The sequence below is a fragment of the Lissotriton helveticus genome, chromosome 8, assembly GCF_964261635.1.
Source record: "Lissotriton helveticus chromosome 8, aLisHel1.1, whole genome shotgun sequence".
Taxonomy (NCBI): domain Eukaryota; kingdom Metazoa; phylum Chordata; class Amphibia; order Caudata; family Salamandridae; genus Lissotriton; species Lissotriton helveticus.
Window position 1 is genome coordinate 349444158 of NC_136069.1, and position 24513 is coordinate 349468670.

At 40.4% G+C, this 24513-nt stretch overlaps 1 protein-coding gene across 1 annotated transcript in view; it reads right to left on the bottom strand.

Moving 5' to 3' along the window:
* Nucleotides 1-24513, bottom strand: part of SLC7A1 (solute carrier family 7 member 1) — a 538789-nt gene that overhangs the window by 513132 nt on the left and 1144 nt on the right. The window contains exon 2 of the mRNA XM_078657133.1: nucleotides 17911-18011. The gene's annotated coding sequence lies outside the window, so the exon portion shown is untranslated. The remainder of the gene's footprint in view (nucleotides 1-17910; nucleotides 18012-24513) is intronic.

Genomic DNA, 24513 nt, shown 5'->3' on the forward strand with positions numbered 1-24513 from the left:
GAGGCAGGCCAGAAATTTGTGGGAAGGGGGCTTTGAATACTACCTGCCGAATAGCATAAAACCTCAGTTTTACTTGCGTTAAACTGTAGGGTGTTCCATTTAAAAAAAACTCCCACTTGAAGTAAACAATTATGGAACTTTTCCCTAGACACTGCATTATTGCCCTAAAAAATAAAGACAAATTGAGTGTCATCAGCATAGTTAATAACACTGATTCCAAAAGTTCCTATTAGGGAGATGAGGAGACGAAGATAGAGATTGAGCAGAATGGGCCTGATGGCCGAGCCCTGAGGAACCCTTGTTTAACCTCTCTATATTGAGAATGAAAAGGGAACAGTCACTGCCTGCTGCCTATTGAGAAGGTACGAAGCAATCCAATCACAGGCCCTTCCCTCAGTCTGCTAATCAGAATCTGATGGTCGACCGTATCAAAAGCAGCCGATATGTCCAGCAGTACCAAAAAAACTGTCTGACCACTGTCGGTCCGGATTCGTAGGTCGTCGAGGACTGCTACCAGTGCGGTCTCAGTCCCATGTGCGGGCGGAATCCAAATTGGACTTCACCCAGCAGCTTGTTGAATGATCAACAAGATCAATTTTACATCCTTGAAATGATGCAGTTCTAATGTCAAGGTCTTCAAGATGTACAACCTTCCAAAACCGACAAATAGGAGTGATAATGGGGACTCTAGCTCCTGAATCCATTAACAATGTGAACATCTGATTTCCAAGTCCATTGTCAGCAATGGGACTCTCACAGATTTCTTAAATCAGACGATTTGATTTTCAGAACAATATCTTTACGGCCAAGGTGTAGTTCATTCTCTTCAGAATATTCATTAATTTACTTGAAGCTTCTACAAGCACTCTTTAGAAAAAGGTCCAACCGCACCACACTGGTTACACACCTTCTCCAGAATGGACAAAACTTGAAATTCACAGCATGTCGAGGAGAACCACATCTAAAACATAAACAACATTTGTTACTTGAACCAACTGCTTTTTCTGATTTAGATGGCATTTACGCAGACTTGGAGAACTAAGCTGTGCTTTTAACACTGAAAACCAATTTCTCTGAATTAATCCTTATGATTTTCCCTTCAGCCTGAGACGTTTTAACCATAGTAGTAGCATTAACAGCTTCCTCAAGAGAAAGTTCTTTTGAAAGAAGACAACTTTTCATGCATGGTTTTATGGCTGCATTTCACTACTAGTTAGTCTCTGATGAGTTGATCAGTGACATTTTCAAATTCACATGATGCTTCTAAAACTCTTCAAGCTGGAGTAAAAGACCAGGGGTGTGGAATTTAATATAATATCTACTTGCCCATGGGGTAGGTTGCTACATAAATGTATTTGTCCTGTAACAAAGTCAACTTGTCCCTTTGTTGCCATGTAGTGCTGCGACAAATTATGACAGTAATCTCAATATACAAGAGCTCCGATATAGCCTCTCGGATTATGCCAGGGCTCATACCATAGTAGTGTTTGAATACTTGCAAGCCCCCTTAAATTGCCATGTTTCCACATATCTCCATACTGGGTAGTGGTAAGCAATAGATGCAGGTTTAGAATGCCCTTCTGAGTCTGTGCAACCCTACTGACGTGCATGTTTTAAGGGTTTTCAACAACTCTTCTCTAATCGTTTCCCATACTGAGAAATGTTGGAATAAACCTTCTTCCAGAGTTGGAAAAAAAGTGGCAGGAGGGAAAGTGAACTTGTAAACACTCATATTTCTTGTCCAACTTCTGTAAATTCTTGGGAATTAACGACAGCTGTATAAATGCATTTAATGCAAGGACATATACCATGGGTGCACTTTTAAGACTTACTTGAATAATTGGGCCCGTAATCTGGTCCGGCGTGGACCATGACCTTTTGCGTTTACTAAAATTCTGTCTCTCCCGCTCTGTATGGGCAGGCTTCACTGTGAGTGACAGCATTCTGCTCTTTCACAAGGAGCCTATTGGCACACAAAGTAGTTTTGTTCAGTGCCAGTAACTACTGTGGCAGTGGGTGCTTTTTGAGACCAAAACCAATTTTTGCTTTTGCCAATGTTTGTTATAAAGGTGAGGGCCCGACAGCTCTTTCACCAATAAGGTTTTACAAAAACCATGCCAAATCAAGTCACATTGACAAAACTAAAAAGCTGACCACCAATTTCAGAAATACTGGTTTTGCCAATGCTAGTTTATTTTTGTTTCCCATAATCTTTTTAAAACTTGTTTACAGTGATTTTCCATTATGAATATTTTGGGGAATACTAGCATGCATCAACATATGTTACTAAATAATGCTGCAAAGAAATGGTACCTGAAATTTTACACTTGTTTAGCGAAATGTTTTTTTTCTGCTTTCATTTTTTTAATGGACATTTTATTTTGAAAGCAAAGAATCATCAATCTTGCTTTCAAATTTCTGCAAACATTTGCATCAAATTAGAGCAGTCTGGGTGCATTAAACATAGCCTCACATTGGTAAACTTTAAAAACTGTGTACGCATTTTTATATTGGAACCACTGTCATTAGTGCAGTCAGAGCTTACAACATTTACTTAGAGCACTCACCCTAATAATAAAGGCTTTCAATTAATGAACCCTAAATAAAAGTTTGAACATCATTCACATATGGGCAAAAATATTACCTTAACTCCAGCCAGTGCCCTTCCATGATCCATAATGTGGTACCGCAAACTTGCAGCCAAAGGGTTTGTGCTGTACAGGGGTTGGGGCTACTTGTCCCAAGGACAAAATACACATGGAAACTGGTTGCCCTTGACCCCAAACAACATGTCCTGGCGTTGGGCTATAAGAATTCAACATCCCTGAAAAATCTATGGATTCTTCTGGCCTCTGTTCTCTAGAGAACATTTTAAAACGACTGACAATGATACTTTTTTGTGTCAAAAATGTTTCTCCAGCCTCTGTACTGCCTCCTGAAATTCAACCAATTCTTCACCTTCTAAAATCAAACATACCGGCAAATGCTCAAAAAAGGGGCTCCCCTTCTCCACCAAGATGTATTTTTTCCTTTCAGCTCTAAAACATTGACCATTAATAGCTCCAAGAAAATATTAAATGATCTGGACCCGTCTTTCCAATGAAGAGGTGGTTTGCCAGGATGATCTAAGAAATGAGGTGAAGGATGTACAGATTGCAGTATGTAGGCAAAAATGAGAACCTTACACATTTAAAATTATGCAATTAAAACTCTGCAAATAATGTCAAATATCTATTACAATAAAGAAATCATTAGCAAGAAAGAATGTCAGTCTGATGCAATAAAATTTATGGTGTGCACATCACCACTGTCGGGAAGAAGTGCCCACAACTAATGGAAAGTCCGGAAAAGAATTTAAGATGGTGTGTGCATTACCGATGTAAGCACAAATCCATATACATATTAGAAAAAAACAGTGCTTCAATGATATGTATAACCATACACAGAGTTATTAACGTTCTTTTTTCCATGGTCCTTTCCAAAAACCACCAGGAAGAGCAGCGATCACAAGCCAATTTGGGTGAAGATGGTAGGGGCACTGTGACGAGAAGAGAAATGTGGGTCCAGAGCAATAGGGTCAGCTCGATCGTCACGAGATTGCGGAGTTGAAAGATTCCTCAGAGACTGGTAAGGTGAAGTGACATTTACTAAAAGCTGTAAATGACCCTGGGGAGAGCCCCACAAACGTTGCTGCTCTCAATGCACCCCCCTACACCATTTTAACTGCCACTTCAGGCGCTTGCACGCAGGCAAGCCGGCGCATGAGTTGTGCACACAACAAACAACTGGTCTGGCGGTGCTCACTCTATACTAATAACAATAAGGTGTGCAAGCACCGAACATCTGAGAAATATGTCATCCCGGGCCCCAGCTACAACCCTTTCAAATGGGGAAATTAAACAAACATGAGGGAATGTAAAATGCAAATTTAGAAAAGGGGCGGGTTTGTAAGCATTCAAGTAGTGGCTAGGTGTTTCCATCTGTTGGTAAACAACAATCAATTCATAACTGTTTGGGTAATCACCAACCATTTGCAAGTACTGTTGTGATCATGGCATTACACACAAACTTCTTCTGTTAAAGGTGTAACTATGATTCTATGAAAATCTCATCTACATTTATTGTGGGTGCAAGGTTAAGTGTTGCTTTTTAATTATTTTAAAGAAAATATCCCTATGGGAATGGGCGAGTTATCTGCTAGTGCGTGCGCATTTCTGCCAAATGTCCACATGATGGCATTTCCAACTTGTGAAAACTGCAGATCGGTTATGTTTTACGCATTCTAGTACTTCTGCACAACAGTGGTGGTGTTGTCGAAGTATTCCTGACATTTTTCTCCATTCCTAAAAAGGTGGAAATTTGCACCAAGTGTAGGTGTAGTCTTTTTGGACCCAACTTCTTTTGACGACAATGGCCTTGTTCTGGGAGGGCATTCTCATGGCAACAAATGTATTTTATGAATACGGTCATTGTCATTTAAGAAGAGTCATTGTATCAGAAAATACAACTTTTGTGAATCAAGCCCTTGTTCTGTAATGTGCTACAAATAGGGTCATTTCTGGTACTAAAACCAATCTCTCATGCTTTCTGTTTTGCCAGGAGAGCTACCATTTAGTGTTTGGGGACAGCTAGATGGAGCTTTCCACACAATGTCAAAATATCCATTTCTACAGGGTAGGGCAGAGCAAAGGGAGTACCAGCAGCTTTCTATGCATCCAACAACTCTCCTGTTCTGTGGGGGCGGGGTGTTAAGCATGTAGTGTCAATATTAAATACCCAAATGTTCTCTCAATTCAAAATGTACATGCTAATGCCACATCCAAGTGTGTTTCCATTGCCAGCCTTGAAAAGTCAAGTTGGTCCGGCAAAGGCTACAAATTTTGATTTGCAGCTCACCCAGGTCTCACTAAGATTTGATGTTTTGCGAATGTCCACCATGCAAGCATACATGTATGCCTCCTGCTGCCAATGCCAAACGGAGACCCAAAAGAAAAAACCTGGCCGTTTGTGTGTAAACAACCACGTGATTAACATTTTCTAAACCTGAAGTGATCGTTCTGTCATGAAGAATAATGGGTGGGCATTCCAAAGAAGGGCTGGATGAGCTTCAAGTTCTGCCAGCAGAGTGGGTTTCCCTAAAAGTACAAGCACAAAGCAGAATACTGTTTGCTAAGTTGCTAAGTGGATGTTCGGGTATACATGTAGTAATCAAAGAAATATAATACAGCCCTAAAGCACACCTTGTACACCATGCACAAGGACTTGGATTTATTATGCTGGTGGACCATTAACCGGTGGAGTTGAGCCAAACTGTTCTTAGATGTTCTCAGAAGTTTATTTTTGTGGGCAGGATATGATAGCTGAAGCCATATCAGTAAGGTATTAGGAAGGTGCAGTTGGAGTTTGTAGCACAATACCAGCCTGTACAGGAACTAATGCTCAGGCATCACACAGCCATTTGATTTGTAAATAGAAAGTAAAATGTGACAATATTCATACTCAAACAGATTCAGGGATGACAAGCCTTGGGTCACTGGTTCATGAGAAGGGTGAATGTGGACAGCTCAACTCCTCACCACTGAGAATAGACTGTGGCCATGCACGGAGTATCTGGGGACCAACTAAACTTATCACCACATATTAGAACAAATCTCATAGCAGCGAGCTTTAAAAAAACATCGGCAACACCCAACCACCAAATGTGGTGAGACAGGAGGAGAATCTATACAATGAATTTAAAATGATGAAGGTTTGATTAATCCTAGTGTCGATGCATTTCATCTGGTTTTAAACTAATATACATTTCCATTTTACAGTACACAAAAAACAGACATTTTAGTGCCGATTATACAGCACGTTGTAAGCTTAAAACCGAAGACCAGCATTTAGTTATGATGTGGTTCCTGAATATATATATATATATATATATATATATATATATATATATATATATATATATATACAAACAAAGCGATCCTTCCGCATTCAGAGCGCTCCACAGTGTGTGCTCGCCCCAAGGCTGGATCAAAGCCCAAATTTAATTAATGTCACAAAATGGTAATACAGATTATTTAATAAATGAAAAAGGACAGGTGTGTTACTATATGTACTTGTGTAGTACAAAGCGTGGAATATGCAGTTCACCTTGGCATATTTTAGCAATCTAGTATTCAAAAAAACACATTTATAATTAAGTAGTATAGGGTGTAGTACCCAATATTGCTATGATTTTAAGTTCAGTTAAGCGCATTGTTCATTCTACTCCAGATGTATATGGAGATCTTCTCCAAAGTTCATCCCTCTCGGATGTTTCGTTCGGAACCGGACAATGAAACGAGATTCCATTTGACGGAGCAGTCGAGTTGTGTCTCCTCCTCTCTCTGGTTTTGTGAGCATTTTTAGTCCATAATAGTTAATTGCTCGCAAATCCCCATTTTGGCAAGTGTTCAAGTGTTTTGCAGTGGCATACAGCATATTTGAGTTTTTTACGGCCCGGATATGTTCCAGTATCCTTTTTTTAAGCATACAGGTGGTACAGCCTATGTATTTCATCCCACATTTACATTCAATGACATATACCACGTTTTTTGATGTACATGTGATAAATTGTTTAATGGGCATGTTTTTACCATCCGGATCCACCACACTTTTCATTCTTTTCCCTATTTTACACGCTTTACATGACATACAGGGCTTGAAGCCTATGTTTTGTTCTGTCCACCATTTTGGTTGTTCTTTGGTTTGGAAGAAGCTTTTCACCAATAGGTTTTGTAGAGATGTGTTTTTTTTGTATGTGATGGAAGGATGTTCCCCAGCCATTGCGCCTATGTCTGGATCACTGGTAATCAGATGCCAATATTTCTTCATTTTTTTGGCAATTATTCCGCTCTCCTTGCTGTACGTTGTTACAAATCTCGGAGGATCTTTGTCATGGGGGAGTTTTGGCTTCTCAATTAGTGTTTCTGCTCTACTGATCTTATCTACTTTGTTTTTACAGTTCTTCAGAACATAGTCTTTGTATCCTCTTGACTGGAATCTCGTCGTACATTCTTCTATCTTTTTCTCTGCATCTTGTGGATTCGAGCAGTTTCTTTTCAAGCGTACAAACTCTCCATATGGGATGCTTCTGACTAGTGCTTTGGGATGAAAACTTGTGCCGTGCAGCACACTATTAGTGGCAGTCTTCTTGCGGAACAACGTAGTTTCAATTTTACCATCAGAGATGTAGACCTTGGTATCTAGAAACTCTATTTCTCTCTTGTTCGTGGCACAGGTGAATTGTAAACCGACTTCATTCCTATTTAATCTCGTAAAATATTTTTGAAAAAGTTCATCACTGCCTTTCCAGATCAAAAAAAGGTCGTCGATGTATCTGACCCATAAGATTATACGATCCAATTCTTCCTGGTAGTTGTCATTCCAAGCAATTGATTTTTCCCACCATCCCATGGTGACGTTTGCATAGTTGGGGGAAAATGAAATCCCCATGGCTGTACCACATTCTTGTCTGTATAAGTCGTTGTTGAAAAGAAACACGTTATTTTTCAAACAAATCTCTATCATGTTGAGAAGCATTGAGGTATGTTCAAGTTCCTTAATGCTTCGTTGTTGCAGAAAATATTTACACGCTTGTAGACCCACGTTATGTCTAATGGATGTGTACAACGACACAACGTCAATTGTCACTAAAAGGTAATCTGGATCCCAGTTTACATTCATTAATGTTCTAAGGAAGTCTCCAGTATCTTTTAGATACGATGGCATACTCTGAGCGATCGGTGCAAGAAAAGTATTGACATACCTAGAAACATTCTCATAGATTAAAGAAAAAAATCTCGATTTTATCCAGTTTTATCACCAGGAAATAAAATCGACTTGTTTGCAGATGCCATGTCAGAAGAGATTGATAACCTTATCAAAACTAAGGACAACAAAAAAGAAAATCTCTCTAAGAAAGAACGAAAGGCCATTCAGACCCTGATGGACAATGCAAAAATAACGATAAAACCCGCGGACAAGGGGGGTAATATCGTTACTATGGATACCAGTGAATATATTAAAGAGGCTGAGAGACAGCTCAACATTACATCAAACTCAATTCAAATCCAATTCCCAAAATGACATCGGATCTAAAAGATTTACTTCAGAGCTACTATACCAAAGGGTTAATCAATGAGGATGAAAAGAAATTCATGATAACAGAGCATCCCATTACACCATGCATTTATTTTTTACCCAAGATCCATAAGACACTGATCAATCCACCAGGGAGACCTATTGTCTCGTCTTGCAGCTCTATCTATGAGAATGTTTCTAGGTATGTCAATACTTTTCTTGCACCGATCGCTCAGAGTATGCCATCGTATCTAAAAGATACTGGAGACTTCCTTAGAACATTAATGAATGTAAACTGGGATCCAGATTACCTTTTAGTGACAATTGACGTTGTGTCGTTGTACACATCCATTAGACATAACGTGGGTCTACAAGCTTGTAAATATTTTCTGCAACAACGAAGCATTAAGGAACTTGAACATACCTCAATGCTTCTCAACATGATAGAGATTTTTTGAAAAATAACGTGTTTCTTTTCAACAACGACTTATACAGACAAGAATGTGGTACAGCCATGGGGATTTCATTTCCCCCCAACTATGCAAACGTCACCATGGGATGGTGGGAAAAATCAATTGCTTGGAATGACAACTACCAGGAAGAATTGGATCGTATAATCTTATGGGTCAGATACATCGACGACCTTTTTTTGATCTGGAAAGGCAGTGATGAACTTTTTCAAAAATATTTTACGAGATTAAATAGGAATAAAGTCGGTCTACAATTCACCTGTGCCACGAACAAGAGAGAAATAGAGTTTCTAGATACCACGGTCTACATCTCTGATGGTAAAATTGAAACTACGTTGTTCCGCAAGAAGACTGCCACTAATAGTGTGCTGCAAGGCACAAGTTTTCATCCCAAAGCACTAGTCAGAAGCATCCCATATGGAGAGTTCGTACGCTTGAAAAGAAACTGCTCGAATCCAAAAGATGCAGAGAAAAAGATAGAAGAATGTACGACGAGATTCCAGTCAAGAGGATACAAAGACTATGTTCTGAAGAACTGTAAAAACAAAGTAGATAAGATCAGTAGAGCAGAAACACTAATTGAGAAGCCAAAACTCCCCCATGACAAAGATCCTCCGAGATTTGTAACAACGTACAGCAAGGAGAGCGGAATAATTGCCAAACAAATGAAGAAATATTGGCATCTGATTACCAGTGATCCAGACATAGGCGCAATGGCTGGGGAACATCCTTCCATCACATACAAAAAAAACACATCTCTACAAAACCTATTGGTGAAAAGCTTCTTCCAAACCAAAGAACAACCAAAATGGTGGACAGAACAAAACATAGGCTTCAAGCCCTGTATGTCATGTAAAGCGTGTAAAATAGGGAAAAGAATGAAAAGTGTGGTGGATCCGGATGGTAAATACATGCCCATTAAACAATTTATCACATGTACATCAAAAAACGTGGTATATGTCATTGAATGTAAATGTGGGATGAAATACATAGGCTGTACCACCTGTATGCTTAAAAAAAGGATACTGGAACATATCCGGGCCGTAAAAAACTCAAATATGCTGTATGCCACTGCAAAACACTTGAACACTTGAACACTTGCCAAAATGGGGATTGGCGAGCAATGAACTATTATGGACTAAAAATGCTCACAAAACCAGAGAGAGGAGGAGACACAACTCGACTGCTCCGTCAAATGGAATCTCGTTTCATTGTCCGGTTCCGAACGAAACATCCGAGAGGGATGAACCTTGGAGAAGATCTCCATATACATCTGGAGTAGAATGAACAATGCGCTTAACTGAACTTAAAATCATAGCAATATTGGGTACTACACCCTATACTACTTATTTATAAATGTGTTTTTTTTAATACTAGATTGCTAAAATATGCCACGGTGAACTGCATATTCCACGCTTTGTACTACACAAGTACATATAGTAACACACCTGTCCTTTTTCATTTATTAAATAATCTGTATTTTAAAAATCAGTAAAAACTACGTATCCCATAATGCCACCTTAAGGCTATGATGGGGCAGTATATAACTGAAAAGTAAGAAGGGACTTACTGACCGTGAGAAAAGCCGTGAGGCTGAAACGCGTCGGTGGGGTGTTGTGTGTTGAGAAATAAAGCTTCTAAAGTATCCGGTTGTGCTGCCCATTTTGTGACATTAATATATATATATATATATATATATATATATATATATATATATATACATATATATACATACGTGCCCCCAAGACGTGTATTTCTTTCAGAATAGACCTCCTTCTTCACTACCTCCTAAAAACTCACCCTCTTCTCAAGTTACCCTCAAGAACCCAGCACACAGTATAATTTTCAGCCTCTCCTTTAGAGGACAGCAGCCTGGGAGAGCCGTCTCAAAAAGGGACAGCAATTTAATATATGCACATTTTAACTGGCCGCTGTTTTAAGGTGCAACAGCTAAAGGCTGGTGATAAAAAAGCAGCAGAAATAAACTAGTCACCAGTAAGCTGTTTCAGTAGGATAATATTTCCTCCTATTTTCATCCAATAGCTAAATATTGCATAATAAGGGTGTTGCACCCGTCTTTGGCATCAATGGGTCAACGCAGTTCTTAGAAGCATACAGAACATTTTTTGAACAGGACAGGGATCAACTATTTTCCCCACCTTGAATATCAATGACGAACCCGAGTACAGGCATTTTTATTTCTCACTGCAATCACATACTTTGATTCAATAGTGAAGACCATGCCTAGCCAAGCATGCATAGCTTTCAAATGACAAGAATGGGCACTTAAAGCACCCAAACAAAGTACCAACATCCCAAAATCTAACACTAGACCTCCTGAGCAGTGCTCCCTTGTGCCATAATCAGTCGTAGATTGTGAGAACCGGGCAAAGGTGGCAAATGTGTTTAAAACACCCACCCATGATGTTCTAGGATAGCATACACTGTTAAATGGCATATCTTACACAACTGTTGTGTAATGTGCGATGGGCTGTGTCAATATCACTTCTCAGAACTATCTGGAGACTAAGTCAAGTCTAGTCAAATAACTTTATTCGGTTATTTAAAATAACAACCATAAAAGCATTACACACAAAACATATATTGACTCATGTTTACATAAAGAAGTTAAAAACGGCTAGATTAAATTGATTATAAATAATTACAAAAAGTTACAGGCAAAATGTACACTCGAAATGTTAAAAAAGGGATGTTCAGCAGACATAAAAAAGTTAATATTTATCTAAAGATATGTCTGTTACCAGTACAGTTAGCCTTCCATACTTTTCCTAAATTTGAGTGCTAATTTTAAGAAGCTACATACAAATAAGGTACAATCCCAGCCTAGCATCTGAAGATAACATAGTGCTGGTCTGAATTGAGAGAAATTCAATTTTTTAAGCCAGGGTTTTAGATATAACCTCCGTGGTATAATGTAAAATGGACAGAAGAATAAAAAGTGTGCCAGGTCTTGCGGAGACTAACTATTAGGAAGTTCCTAAAGCTAGTTTCTAAAGCTCATCTTCAAAGCGTCAACAGATTTGAAACATCTACCTGTTTCCGGCAACAGCCCTCCTAAATCTCTGCATTTCAGCCACTTCTATTTTTTAGGTCGAGCCTAGAGCAGCGCATGCGCTGCATGCTCGACTTTTAGTAAGGGGGTTTTCAAAGTGCTACCCACAAGCTTTTGCTGGCCTGAACTTGCATGCACGCGCGCGGCCGCCATCTGCCTTTCTTATCTCTTACTCCGCATTACTTTCGCGGCCCTGTCACTTTCACGGCCGCGCGGCCATTGCTGGTCTTGGCCCAATGAGTTAATTGAACAATTTAAGCACAACAGCGATATTCCCCAAAGGGACACTAGGTATACATTTTAGTATTTATTCTGCTGTACAGGAGTGCCTTTTGTTATTGACTAAAGATGCGGAGCATATTAAGCGCCATGAAGTAACCGTCAGGACATTCCCATAGCTTTATGAAACTACGTAATAAAGGCGTCACTTTACAACCCCAAGTATGGCTAACCGAAACGTTGGATTTTCTGACTTCTAGCATGATTAGCCTTGTAAAGTCTCTTTGGTCTTAATGTGTTGCTCGGACCTGGTTACCAAAATCGTCAGTTAACTCCTGATTGAATTAGACAACTAACTTTCTCAGCGGTCACAGCAAGGCACACAGGTTCAGCTTTACTTTATTGTAGCACATTAAATCGTCTATAAAGACGATTATTAGACAGGACTAGAGAAGCAGATCTTCGAGTTTCCTTATTTTCCAAGCATGGCAACTGCTTCTGTTGACATATTTCTACGTAAACGAAAAATGCTTGTTGTTTCTGAACATCTGTAAGAGGAGTGCGTCTTTGGCTTAAATATTTGTTTTAAAGAGCATTATCTTCATTATCAAGGGCCCTGGGGTTGTGAAATGAGCCATTTGACCAAAATGGGATGCCTCCTCCAAAAGGTTCCTATCGTCGCATAGGCTCTACGCTCATAATGTGGTGCAACGTGTAAAACCAGTGATGGTTCCCAGTGGGGTGAGTGGTGATAGAAAGTAGGAAATGTTTCTTTGCATGGGACTATTCAGTGCAGAAAAATAAGGGAACACGCATGGAAGGGTTATGATAGATGGGTTCATTTCTTTCAGGACTGTTAAACTGACAACTGACATTTAAACCCATGACTTTAGGTTTACACTTAGATAGCTACCGCAGGTGCATTAACATGCTTTATCTTTCTCATGACACACCTCACTACCCCTCTTCACACATGCAGGGTTACTGATCAACACACACCACTGCTTCCTGCTCAACACAAATACGTTGCTCAATACAGAAAACCCAACCCTGTTAGCTTTGTAAGTGCTTGTTTTTATGTAGTGTGTACCTTTACCATATTCAAGCTGAGCTATCAGTACGTTTACGTTAAGATTACAGTAACAGTCTGATGAGGCTACCCTCCAGTCTTCAATAAAGTATAGGTTATTTATGTAGCGTAACGTACACCCTAAAAGGGTAGCATTGTGCTTCAGAACATAAACCTCAATTCTGACCATCCCCAAGTCACAAACAAATGGAGTGGAAATAAAAATAAACAAGCATTGGCATAGCCAATAGGTCTAGCTTTTGGGACCGTATAAGTGTTTAGCCATGCAATAGTTAATGTTGTTGCAGTAAGGATATTGTGCTGCATAACTAAATACTTATAAGGTCCCAAAGTCGAGACCTAATGGCTATGCCAATGCTTGTTTTATCTTCTCTCTGTACAGCGTGTAATTTATTCAAGGACTGTATCCAAATCAGCAACTGGTTAGATTTGACAGAAGGCCTTGAACTCCTGCCGTACCTGTACATTTGGCACAACGCAAAAAACACAATCTTGTTTATGGTCCTAACTATTTTACGTCACCGTGTGTAGCGTTTTTACTGTCATTTTGAAGCCCTCGCTGAAGGGGAGCTGTTACTAGACACATTGTTCTAATGTGTAAAAGAGAAAGTGCGGTTAAGTAACAGAGGTCGACAGGTTGGAGGTGGTACCAATGCACAGTGATACGAGTCAGTCATGCCAATAAAATGTAAAACACGTCAAGGTTCCAAACCTATGCTAAATGAATGCTACATAATAGCTTACTTGTCAACAGCTAGGATGTCAACAACGTTCGGGAGCTTTATAGGGGGAGATTTGCAGCGAAAAGAGATACACATTTAATTTTCCAGTAACTTCCCCTGGAAAAGTGGATATTTTAGGAGTGATTTAACATTAATTCAACTCCAATACGCGACCATTACTTTAACAAAGATTCATTCTTCTTACAGAAATACTAAACAATGTAGGCAGAAGGGTGGGGAGGCATGGTTGGAGGGTACACAATTTCAGACGATAAAAGAAAACAAAGTCCAAATATATCCACATTTAAAAATAGGGGAAGGAGGGTGGATGCCAGTATGACGCTTTTTAAACAGGGAGTCAAAGACTGATGCAGGAAACCGAAGAAGTACAATTTCCTAGAGCCCACAGGCACAAAAGGATTACCTTCACAACATGCGTACCATTTTTCCAAAACTGAGATGAGGTTAGATTCTCATTGAATTGTGGATAAAGGCTTATTTTTTCATTGCAAGACATTGAAATAACGTAATTCATGAAAGTCGAGGATAAAGTCTTTTCATATTTTTGCAGACGTATTTGTCTAAAAGAAGCTCATGCCTTACAGACAAGAATCTATTAACATCTAGTTTGTGATTATGCATATATTCATTATTTTTCTGCCCAAGAGAGTGGCTATCAATCAACACTTAATTTACTTCCACAGCCTAAGTTCTAGAACCATTCTGTGCAGCTCATTTACAAAAATGGGCAAATAGGTAGCTATTCAACTTCTTACTGAATTGCAGAAGTGAGCTTCTGCAGGCCAGGTGATGTGATCAATCTAAGTGCCAGAACTTAGCACAAAGTGAGGTGAAAAAGAGAACTACTCCGTAAAGGTTTGGATATTTGCATGCTCCTAATACCAACTTTGAGTTAAACTATGGATGGTTCTGTGGCATCAGAGGAGGCATTTATAGACCATTAACTTGGCTTCTTTGAAAGGCAAAATTTAAGATGGGGTACACCTTACAAACAATGCACTTGGAGCATCCATTGGGGCAAGGGGTATATGGTCAGCTATCTCCTAATCTCATCAGGTAGGCTGCAGCAAGGAAGACTGCTTTAGAACAACTAGGGCGATATTGAGAAGGATGATGAGTAGGGTGTCAGTTTGTGAAAGCACAAGGGTTTTTTTTTTTTTGTTTTGTTTAACTGTGGCCCATGCTTTGGAAGCCAATAAAATGGGCTTGACCTAGCAGAGGAAAGAAATAGTAGAGATAATCAATCAGTAGATATGTACAGTATGGCTAATCCGATAGTAATGTACCCAGGAGCTGGGGAAGGAGGAGTCAATGAGAGATAAGTTTAACAGCTAGGTCTCAAGTGCTTTCCTGAATTCCAGAAGAGAGGTGGAGCTTCAGGGGTGCCGAGGGAGGCTGTTTCAGGTTTTCACTGCAAGCTAGGAGAAGGAACGTCCTCCACTGTTGCTCCGTCGAATGAAAGGGGTGCGAACGGGGGACAGAGATGTTGATCGTAGGTGTCTGGAGGGCGGCAATCATGTAGGTATTGAAAAGAGTGGGCTGAGGGACGAGCCTTGAAGAACGCCATTGATGTAATCGTTGGGCTCGGAGGTGAACGGTGGAAGACAGACTTTCTGGGTTCTTTCCGTAAGGTAGAAGGCGAGCTACGCAAGGGTGTTTCCTTGTATTCTGATGTGATGTAGCCTTTTGATCAGGGAGCTGCAGTTTATCCTCAGTCAATGATTGTCCTGATATATAGTCGGTGGTTGCGATCAAGGCAGTTTCGGCACTCCATCAGGTAGGTCCTGGGAGGGGCGCTAGGTGACAGGGTGGGGCTGGGGGGGAGGCGGACCAAAAGAATACAAATGCGGGGGAGATGACATGAAGGCGAGGACAACGAGGCAAAGAAGGAACAAGCCAGTAAGTCGAAAAACAGGAAAGAGAGGCAAAAGAACACGAAGAAAGGTATATAGGAAGGGATGCAGAATGCCAAGTAAAGGCCAAAAAATAGGCAGGCAGAAAAGGCAAAGAAAGGCTCAAGAGAGCAAGGCAGAAGCAAGACCCAGAGAGGGGCAATGGGATATGAAATATTTGAGGGTGGAACCAAGTAGTTTATACCAAGTGCTGTTCCTCAGCCTTCAACTTTATGAAGTATGCTTTGCAGCAAGTTAACTTGCTTTTGTAGGACTGCGTTTTTAAGTATTCATCAGACACCCAGAACTGAACGTGGGTCAGTAATGACTGCTGTTGCTGGATAACTATGTCCAATGATGTTCTGAGACAGAGTTGTTTATTTTCTCCATATTAATGTATTGCAGTTTGTTGGATTGTGATACAGGCTTGACAGTCTTCATATTTAGGTTAAAAACAGCTTGCAATGGTGGAAAGATGGGGAGCTTCTACCAGGGAGGAAAAGAGGCACAGACATGGCAATCTTCATGTATAAAGAACTTTAGTACACTGGGACGTGCCAGACCATATAAGGACACAGGCAGTCAAATCCCAAACAGGAAGAGAGCATGAAGAGGCGAGCGACTGGTGTTGAAATCTACTAGAGATCAAGTAGTACTTCCAGCTAGAGATCTCAAATGTCTGTTGTAGGAACGGCTCAACTACTACCATGATGCGCTCTCAGTACTAGAGCAAAATCTGGAATGATAGGTTTAAGTTAACTGCTGCTGGTTGATGTGCTATTGCTCTTTCTAGTACTTTGTACAAAAGGTTAGTTATTGGCTCTAGTTGGACTGTCTGTGTTAACAATGGAGGCCTAGGGTGAGGGAGTGAATTTGGCCCGCATTGAAAGAAGGTAAAGTGCCCATTTTGAGAGAGCTTTTCCTATGAAGAGCTGGTTCTGAGAAACTGGACGATGCTTTTTTATGTAGTTGTTTTGAGAAACCGGATTAGGCCAGAGACCGATTGCAAGCTGAAGGTTTATAGTGTAGGAATGCTTGGGGGAGGCAAAGGAGGTGTTGAGGTGACAGAGTTGACAAATGATTTGTTGCTGCAATCAATTTTGCATTGTATTAAATCACATCATATTACTACCTAGAGTAGTAGGGTCTACGTAGAGGTTTGTCTTGGCTTCATTAATGTCCTGTATGCATTCACCTCACATTTTAGACATAAAGGGCAGAGTAAACAAGCATTTGCAATGCAATAGGACTCGCAGTTACGCGAGAAGAAAATAGTGTTTGAAGTAAAGGGGCCAGTAGCCATGGAAGGATACAAATGATGACATAGCATAATAAGGTGGGACTAACAAGCCTCATTATCAATCAGAAGACAGAATTTAGGAAGGATAAACACAAAAGCCAATTAAAAATATGGGCAGAGAGTGAGGGCAGCTTGTCTCCCCATACTGGACTACTGCATGCCTCGCAGAGCGAGCAGCGCTTGCACGCTGCCGTAACGCTCGACCTAAAAATGGGATCTGCTGCAACATTTTTATTAAACCTGCTTTTGTCACTGCTGAGTGTCACAAAATATGTTGAGGCCAAAAGTTTGGTTTTGATTGTTAGGAAACTGAAAGAAGTGCAGTTGATTAGTGATGCACTTTGTTTCAATGTGGCATATCCTGAAAAGAGTCCCCCGAATGAGCCCCTAGATGTTTGACTGAAGTTGGTCTTAAAAGGCATTTTTAAGGAATCCTTTTTTAGTTGGCTTAGGTTACTAGTTAAGAAAAGAAGTATTGTAAGAAGTGAACAGAGTGGGAGAAATCAGCGATAGCGGTCGGGTCAAGTGAAGAGACAAATATGTAAGACTAGTGAATGAGAGAAGGAAAATGAAATCTGAAGTACTGAGTTTGGAACTAGATGTGAAGCCTTCAGGTCATGATGAGGAATTAAGCGTGGAGATTGCTTCTTTCACAGATTTTGTGGTAGGATGACTAGGAAGACCAAGTCATGATGCCTAGGGCTTATCCTTTAATGTTGCAGTTACAATTAAACTAGGAAAACAAATTGGAAAGCATGTTTCTCTGATGATCAGGGCATCCATGTTGTTGTACGACATGAGATTCACCAGGTCTGTGTGACCAAATGCAGAGCACGTACTGATAGGCATTAGAAAGAGTATTGCACGTGCTGAAGGGGAGAGTTGGAGATTCTGTGGGATGATGCCAATGTGGTTAATGGAGTTGCAGGATTTGTGTGTTCAGAAGAGATTTAGGAGGATTGAAGAAGGGTTGGTTAGCAAGGTATGTAAAGTATTTTTTAAACCTACCAACAACACTTGTTATAGTAGTCAGTTTGTTCAGATCTCCTCCGCTTGCACCACTCCTTCCGTAGCGACTCAAACTTTTACCAGTGGTGGCCCAGGCAAACCTAGAAATAAAAATGTAGGTCACTTTGAAAATAATGTCATCATCTGGTAAGTCAATTAATTTTGTTATAAAGCTGCAGCACACAAGTCTCATGCAGACCCTACGGACACTGCACAGGTGCACTGATGGCTATAAGAAGTTGTAAAGGATCAGCAAGCACAGCAACAGTACCTCTTTCGGTTTCAGTGCAAAGGGGCGTATTGTATAGATGCCTTTGGCCTTGATTTAGAGATGCTATGAGCCCATTTGCCAGAGGTCAATAAATTTCACCAGATGGATGCTTTGTGGGTTTCTAATCTCTGGCCACTAGCTTATTAGGGAACATAACCGTTGACATGTTCCTGGGTAAACAACCACCAGCTTGCACTGTAGTGAGAAGAGCCTTGAAGCTGAGCACATTAATCAGAATGTTACAAGTTGCTGGGACAGCACTAGGGAGTGGCTGCATGGGCTCAAGCGGGATGAAAATCAGAGGAAGAAAACTGGCAAATTTAACAGACCACAAAACTGAAAATATTAAAATTGTTAGTAGCTTAAATTACCAACTCAAAACTAGTTTCATCTTCTTACAAAGCAAAAAAAAAATTTTTAAAAAATAAAAAAAACTTACAATGCCCATCCACCCTCAAGAGGTTTTTTGAAGGTCATAACAGGTGTGCTCTCAGTATGCTGTTTATGAGAATCGCAAGTTAATGGTGGATGACCACTTAAGAGCCAAGATTTAGTGCTTGGGTGTATGAGGCAGAAGTCTTCTACAACCAAACTACTGCACCGGCCAATTTAGAGTTGTGACATGAATCCAGCACAGCAGATTGCCCCGACCCACTCAGCAGCCGGCCAAACATAGGACCCACTAAATTGGACAATGCAAGCAGCTACTAGGAGCAAGCTAGCAAGTTGGAATGTCAGCACAGGTCTACAGGGAACCATGATCACCAAGCATTTGCAACACAATAGGTCTCGCATTTAAGAGAGTTTGAGCTATTGGCATTGTAAATGACAATGCTTTTTATTTGTGTTGTTTGCAAAAAAAAAAAAATAATAAATAAAAGGCTTTGTCATTTATAATGCCAATAGCTTAAACTCTCGCAAATGCGAGACCTATTTAATTGCAAATGTAGCGTAAGGAGGGGCTAACAAGCCTATTAACGAATCAGACATCAGCATTTACAAGGACAATAACCCAAGTCAATGGAAAATATGGGGGGGTGACTTCAAATCCATACCTGAATATAGCATGCCTCGCAGCACAAGCGCTGGCCAGGCTCGACCTAAAAACAGATAGGGGAGGAGTACATTCCCTGTGTTTCCACCACAATCTTGCATTTCATTGAGTGCGGTGGGGAGGAAGTGATACATCCCAGGTATTAGCCAGCACCCCCATGCCACCCAAGGGGACAGTTACGTGTGCCATGATCAGAAAACCGCAACCCCAAGTTATGCTGTTTCTCAGACAAACTAGGAAGAAGCATAGAAGTTAAGGCTTTGATCAGACTGGTGTCCTCTGGGGCCCCCATCACTAAATATCAGCTACAGCAAATCTATTCGTCTGTAGCAGAGTTTGAGACTAAAAAATTACAAAGAAGGTCCTCGGTGGCAAGGCAAAAAGACAGAAGCTATATATGATCTTCACCAGACCACTAAACCAAAATAGTATTTTATGAATATATAACGAAGAGTTGGGAAAGTCTTGTGCCACCATTTCCACGCAGCAGCTTACTTACGGACTACATCTGCCCACCTCACACTAACCTGCAAATCTAACAGAAGCACACTTGCTTCACACTGGCCTGCAAATGTAACACTGGCACATGTGTTTTACTTTTCAGGTTGTAATCTCCTTTGTTGTTTTCTCATGCCACATAAGCAGACTCTCAATAATAGTAAAGGTTAAATTCACTTTTATTACCTCTCAGATTTTCTGTGTATTGAAGGAATACATTTTATATAAAAGGGCAAGGAGTGGGGAGTTGGAAGGAGGTAAGCCTTAGAACAGCTCCTTCTTAGACCTTTGAATAACGAGGCTGTAGTTTCTAGCCAAATGGAACTCGGTACTGCCAACACAAACATAAAAAGAACATTTACACCTTATGTATTTATTGGAACAGGGAAAAGCCTATGCATAACTTAAATTAATTTGGGAGGTATGAAGCAGAGAAAACAAACCAAACAAATAGGTGAATGCCTCTGGATTACAGGTTGAAGGGGCTCCCCACAAAACATGTAATCGGGCCAATCAGAGGAAGAACATTGGCTCAGAATAATATAACTTTAAATATACTCTTCTATTTGCACTGCTCATATGTATAAACGAAAGCAACCATTAATCTTAGCAAAAACAAAATGACAGGTTTGCTGCCATGATCCTCCTAAAGTTGTTTTCGATATATGAAAGTTAAATATGGCCCAGAGCTTCAATGTCTGAGGGTCGCCTAGCATACTAGACAGGTTGAGAGCTGGGTGGCAAGTCCTTTCTATAATAAAAACTGTTAACCCTGAAAAAGCTGCACACTTACGCAGCCATTCCTGCCAACATAAAAGAGGTAAGTAGTTATGAAGTAAATTACTTGGAACAGTGGGAGCTTCAAGAGAGAGTGGGGGTGGGGCATATGGTAACTTCCTATTTAACAGCAGACTGTACATTACTGTGGCTTTCTCGCACTGTTAACAAAAGCGGAGGTTACGTAACTCAAAAGTACCAATTTTTCCGGACCTTGAAAGGATGTAAGGTACTGTTATCACGGACCTGTATCAGAAAATGCTATTATCCAGTGAGACACCTTTTCTTGTAGTTTTAAGTGCACTACCTTTATTTATACAACTGATGTGGGTATACACACACTAACATCATTAACCTCACCCGGCCTTGGTCGTCTACTTCATCAGCGGTTATTCACAGGTGTATGAAGCTGGGTCCAAGATGCCCCCTTGCATGTGCAGACCCTTGATTGGGGTGGTAGTTGTGAAACCTGATTTGATCCATGAACTAATGTAAAGATGCAAACTTGGTAGATACAGAAATGCAGCCTTCATGTGGAAGGTGGCAAAAGTAATTGAGGGTTTGGGGGTGGGAGGGAAAAATCAAACGGTGGCTTTGTTAGTGGCTAAAACGATTTTGTATCCATAGGCTGGTCATAGATCGTTATAATATTAAAATGGATGAATGATGGGCTCTACATAATTTTTAATCCCATAATTCGACCTTAGACCGAATAACAAAACGATGTTGGAAGGCATGCAAGTCAACATACCAGCTGAATGTATGATCACAGAGCAGTTTTGGGTCGGTAATAAATGTTAGAATGCAGCAATTATGGGCTGTTTATATAAGGAGAAAGTAATATAATGTGAATCGGTCACAGAAAGGCCTACAGGTGATGGAGAAAAACTGTGTGCAGGTCTTCGGGCTGACAAATTGATTGGGACTACGGGCATTTCAAGCATTAAGGCAATTGGTAGATTATAGGCTCAAACTTCTTTTGTTGGTGATCGGTCTAATGACACTAAAAGAAAAAAACCATAAGAACGTCCCTACATGTTGCCTTACTTATAACAAACTCCAGTGCTCCTTGAAGTCAAACTGTTCAGATTTAGAAAAGATACTGTACAAGTTAGTTTGGCAACAGATGGGAGAGCCAATACCGCTGTCAAAGTAAATATCCCAGGCATCAGAAGCTCCGCTTTAACTCCTGCACATGGGGGGGAACTGCACACAAGTGCAAGGCTTCTGAGGCAAAGCAATCAGCATCGTGAAGGGAGTAACAAGAATTTAAGATAAAGCTACACTTCAGTTGCTGGGATTCTTCCATAATCTGAAAGATAGACTAATTCCGCGAGCCTTCACACTATGGGGAGCGCAGGTAGAACTAGGGTTACCAGATTACTCCACGTCACAGGGACACCAAAGTTCAAGCCTGGGGCTTTCCCTAAACAAATCGGTGCAACTTTGTAGATGTGATCTTGATTCAGTTCAATTTGAATAAATCGGATTAACACCACAATTATTATTATTATTTTTTAATACAAAAAAGGGAAAGGTGTGCGATGTAGAACAGGCATCTGGTAACCCTGGCCACGATACAGAAATTAGGTAGGGCCCCAAGATATTCACATTCGACACAACATGACTAAACATCACAAGAATCATGGTAGAAGAATTCGAGGACTACAGAGAACAGAGAGCTTAGTTACAACACCTAATGTACATGTCGTGTGAAATGCCACTAAGAATTCCTTGAGGGTGTAAAAGAAATGGATACAGAGAAACATCTTTTTGCAGAGGGATGATTTCCATTACAGATCAGGGTACCCAATGTTTGCAGTATAAAATCCAAGATGATGTAGGTCTATTGATAGGTGATAGTCCAAATTATAATGCATGTTTGCTCACACATTTAGAATAGTGGTAATGGGATTAATTCCCATTATCAGCTGTTTCTTATATGATAAATTCAATAAAAAGTGTAATGTGTGTCTCTGAAAATTCTGCATGTGTAAGTAGTAAGACTCAAATTTCAGACTACATAGCACCCATTCCTCATGTTTTTGTAACTGGGAACTGCTCCCGGTGGTGGCTCTTGTGGAAGGAAAAACTTTAGAACGCTTGTTCACATACACTAGTTCTTTTACTAGTCCCCAGTGTTCCTGCTGTGGTCTGGGAAAAATATGTATCACTACCCTGAAAGGCACACCCTCCTCAAAATAAATAGCAGGAACGGTGATTTAAATAAATCCAGTCTGGACTAAGCTTTCACATATTTTTTTTAACTAGTCCAATTTACAGTTTTGGGGTACACAGCTTTTGGATACACCTGTATATGGGAGGCAGACAGCGTTAAAGAGTAAATATCTCTAGCTGCTGGTTAAACATGGAATGGGAAGCTAGAAACTGGGAAAACATTGCAGTGAAGAGGCAAACATTTCAAGTCAGACACGTTTGCCAGTGCATGGCCAAAACAAGCGAAGAAACAAATCCAACAAATGGCGTTAACTTTTAAATCAATGCACCTTATACATGTGCAAAATGTTACTAGCAGTTATCTAATGAAACACATTGTAAGTTTAAACAAGCTATCATGGTTCCCACCTGTTGTCCACTTTGTTATACCCTACTTAGTTGTTATTACATGTATCCCATCCTCGTCGCCAAAATATGTTTTGTCCTATGAAGGAAGACACCAGGAGCCAGGATGTATATTTAAGTCTTCTTTATTATCTATCTGTCCAAGTTACATCAGTCTTGACTCCAGCCAGCCTAGTGTGGTACCAGCCCCACCAGGAGCAGCCTGCCTAGCTGCTCAGCCCAGCTCTAACTGCCAACACTTATGTTGTGCATGTTTAGTATAAGCTTATGATATTATCTTTTACTGCACATTCAAATGTCGTGATGCTACAGGCTTACGTTTTACTAAGGATGGTTCTTCCTTGATGTCCTGTGAGTGGTCATCACATTTTTCCCATACACGAGGGAAGGTTGTGGGTAACAGTCCTTTGATTAGTTACGTTTGTTACTCCTACATGGGGGTATGTAATCTCCACTAGGGGGGATGGGACATGGGTTTAGTTCCCATCCATACACAGTACCTAGGTTTACCCATACGCTGGGTTGGATGTGGGTTTTTATCCCTGTTACAGTTGCGCGCAGTACAATAGTACATCCCTTCATGAGTGACGACCCATTTACTTTTTGTTTCCCTTACTCTTGGGATTGAAGTTGCAGGGTATTCTACCTTTCGCGCTACTCTATGTTATGCTTTTGGGCATTTGTATGTTATGCTTTTGGGCATTTGTGTTGCGGGGTCTTTTACACCTTTGCGTTATAGTACGTTACATCAAAGTGTAGGATACAAAATGCTACGAACTGCATTTCTTGTAATGTTACGCTTACACTTCAAAATGTTTTTTAAATCTCTTTTTAGGGGGGGTGGGGATATTGATGTTCAAATGTATGTATCTTAACTATCCTTTCTTGCCTTAGTGGTTCTTTCTCTTGCGATGTTCTGTCTTTATTGCTGCATCCTAGAGCCTTGTACCATTATTGATTTTTCTTTCTTGTTTATAGTTCTTGCTTGTTACGTATTATTTTCGTTTTCTTTGAAGAAAAAGGGATAATGTTATACCCTACTTAGTTATTATTACATGCATTTCAGCCCTGCTGCTCCTAGCTACTAAGCCAGAGAGTGAGTTGTCATGGAATGTTGGTCTGCCTTTGATGCGTGGAATGCCTGGGTGTCTGAGTGGATGAGCGTTGGCAGTTAGAGTTGGGCTGAGAAGCTAGGCAGGCTGCTCCTGGTGGGGCTGGTACCACAGTAGGTTGGCTGGAGTCAAGACTGATGTAACTTGGACAGAGAGATAATAAAGAAGACTTAAATATACATCCTGGCGCCTACCTTCATAGGACACAACACACTTTCTGCCTAACTCAGCACTGCCTGCACTAATACTACCTGATATTGCACCCTGCATTCTCAGACCATCTCACCTTAGATGGCATCACAGCCAAT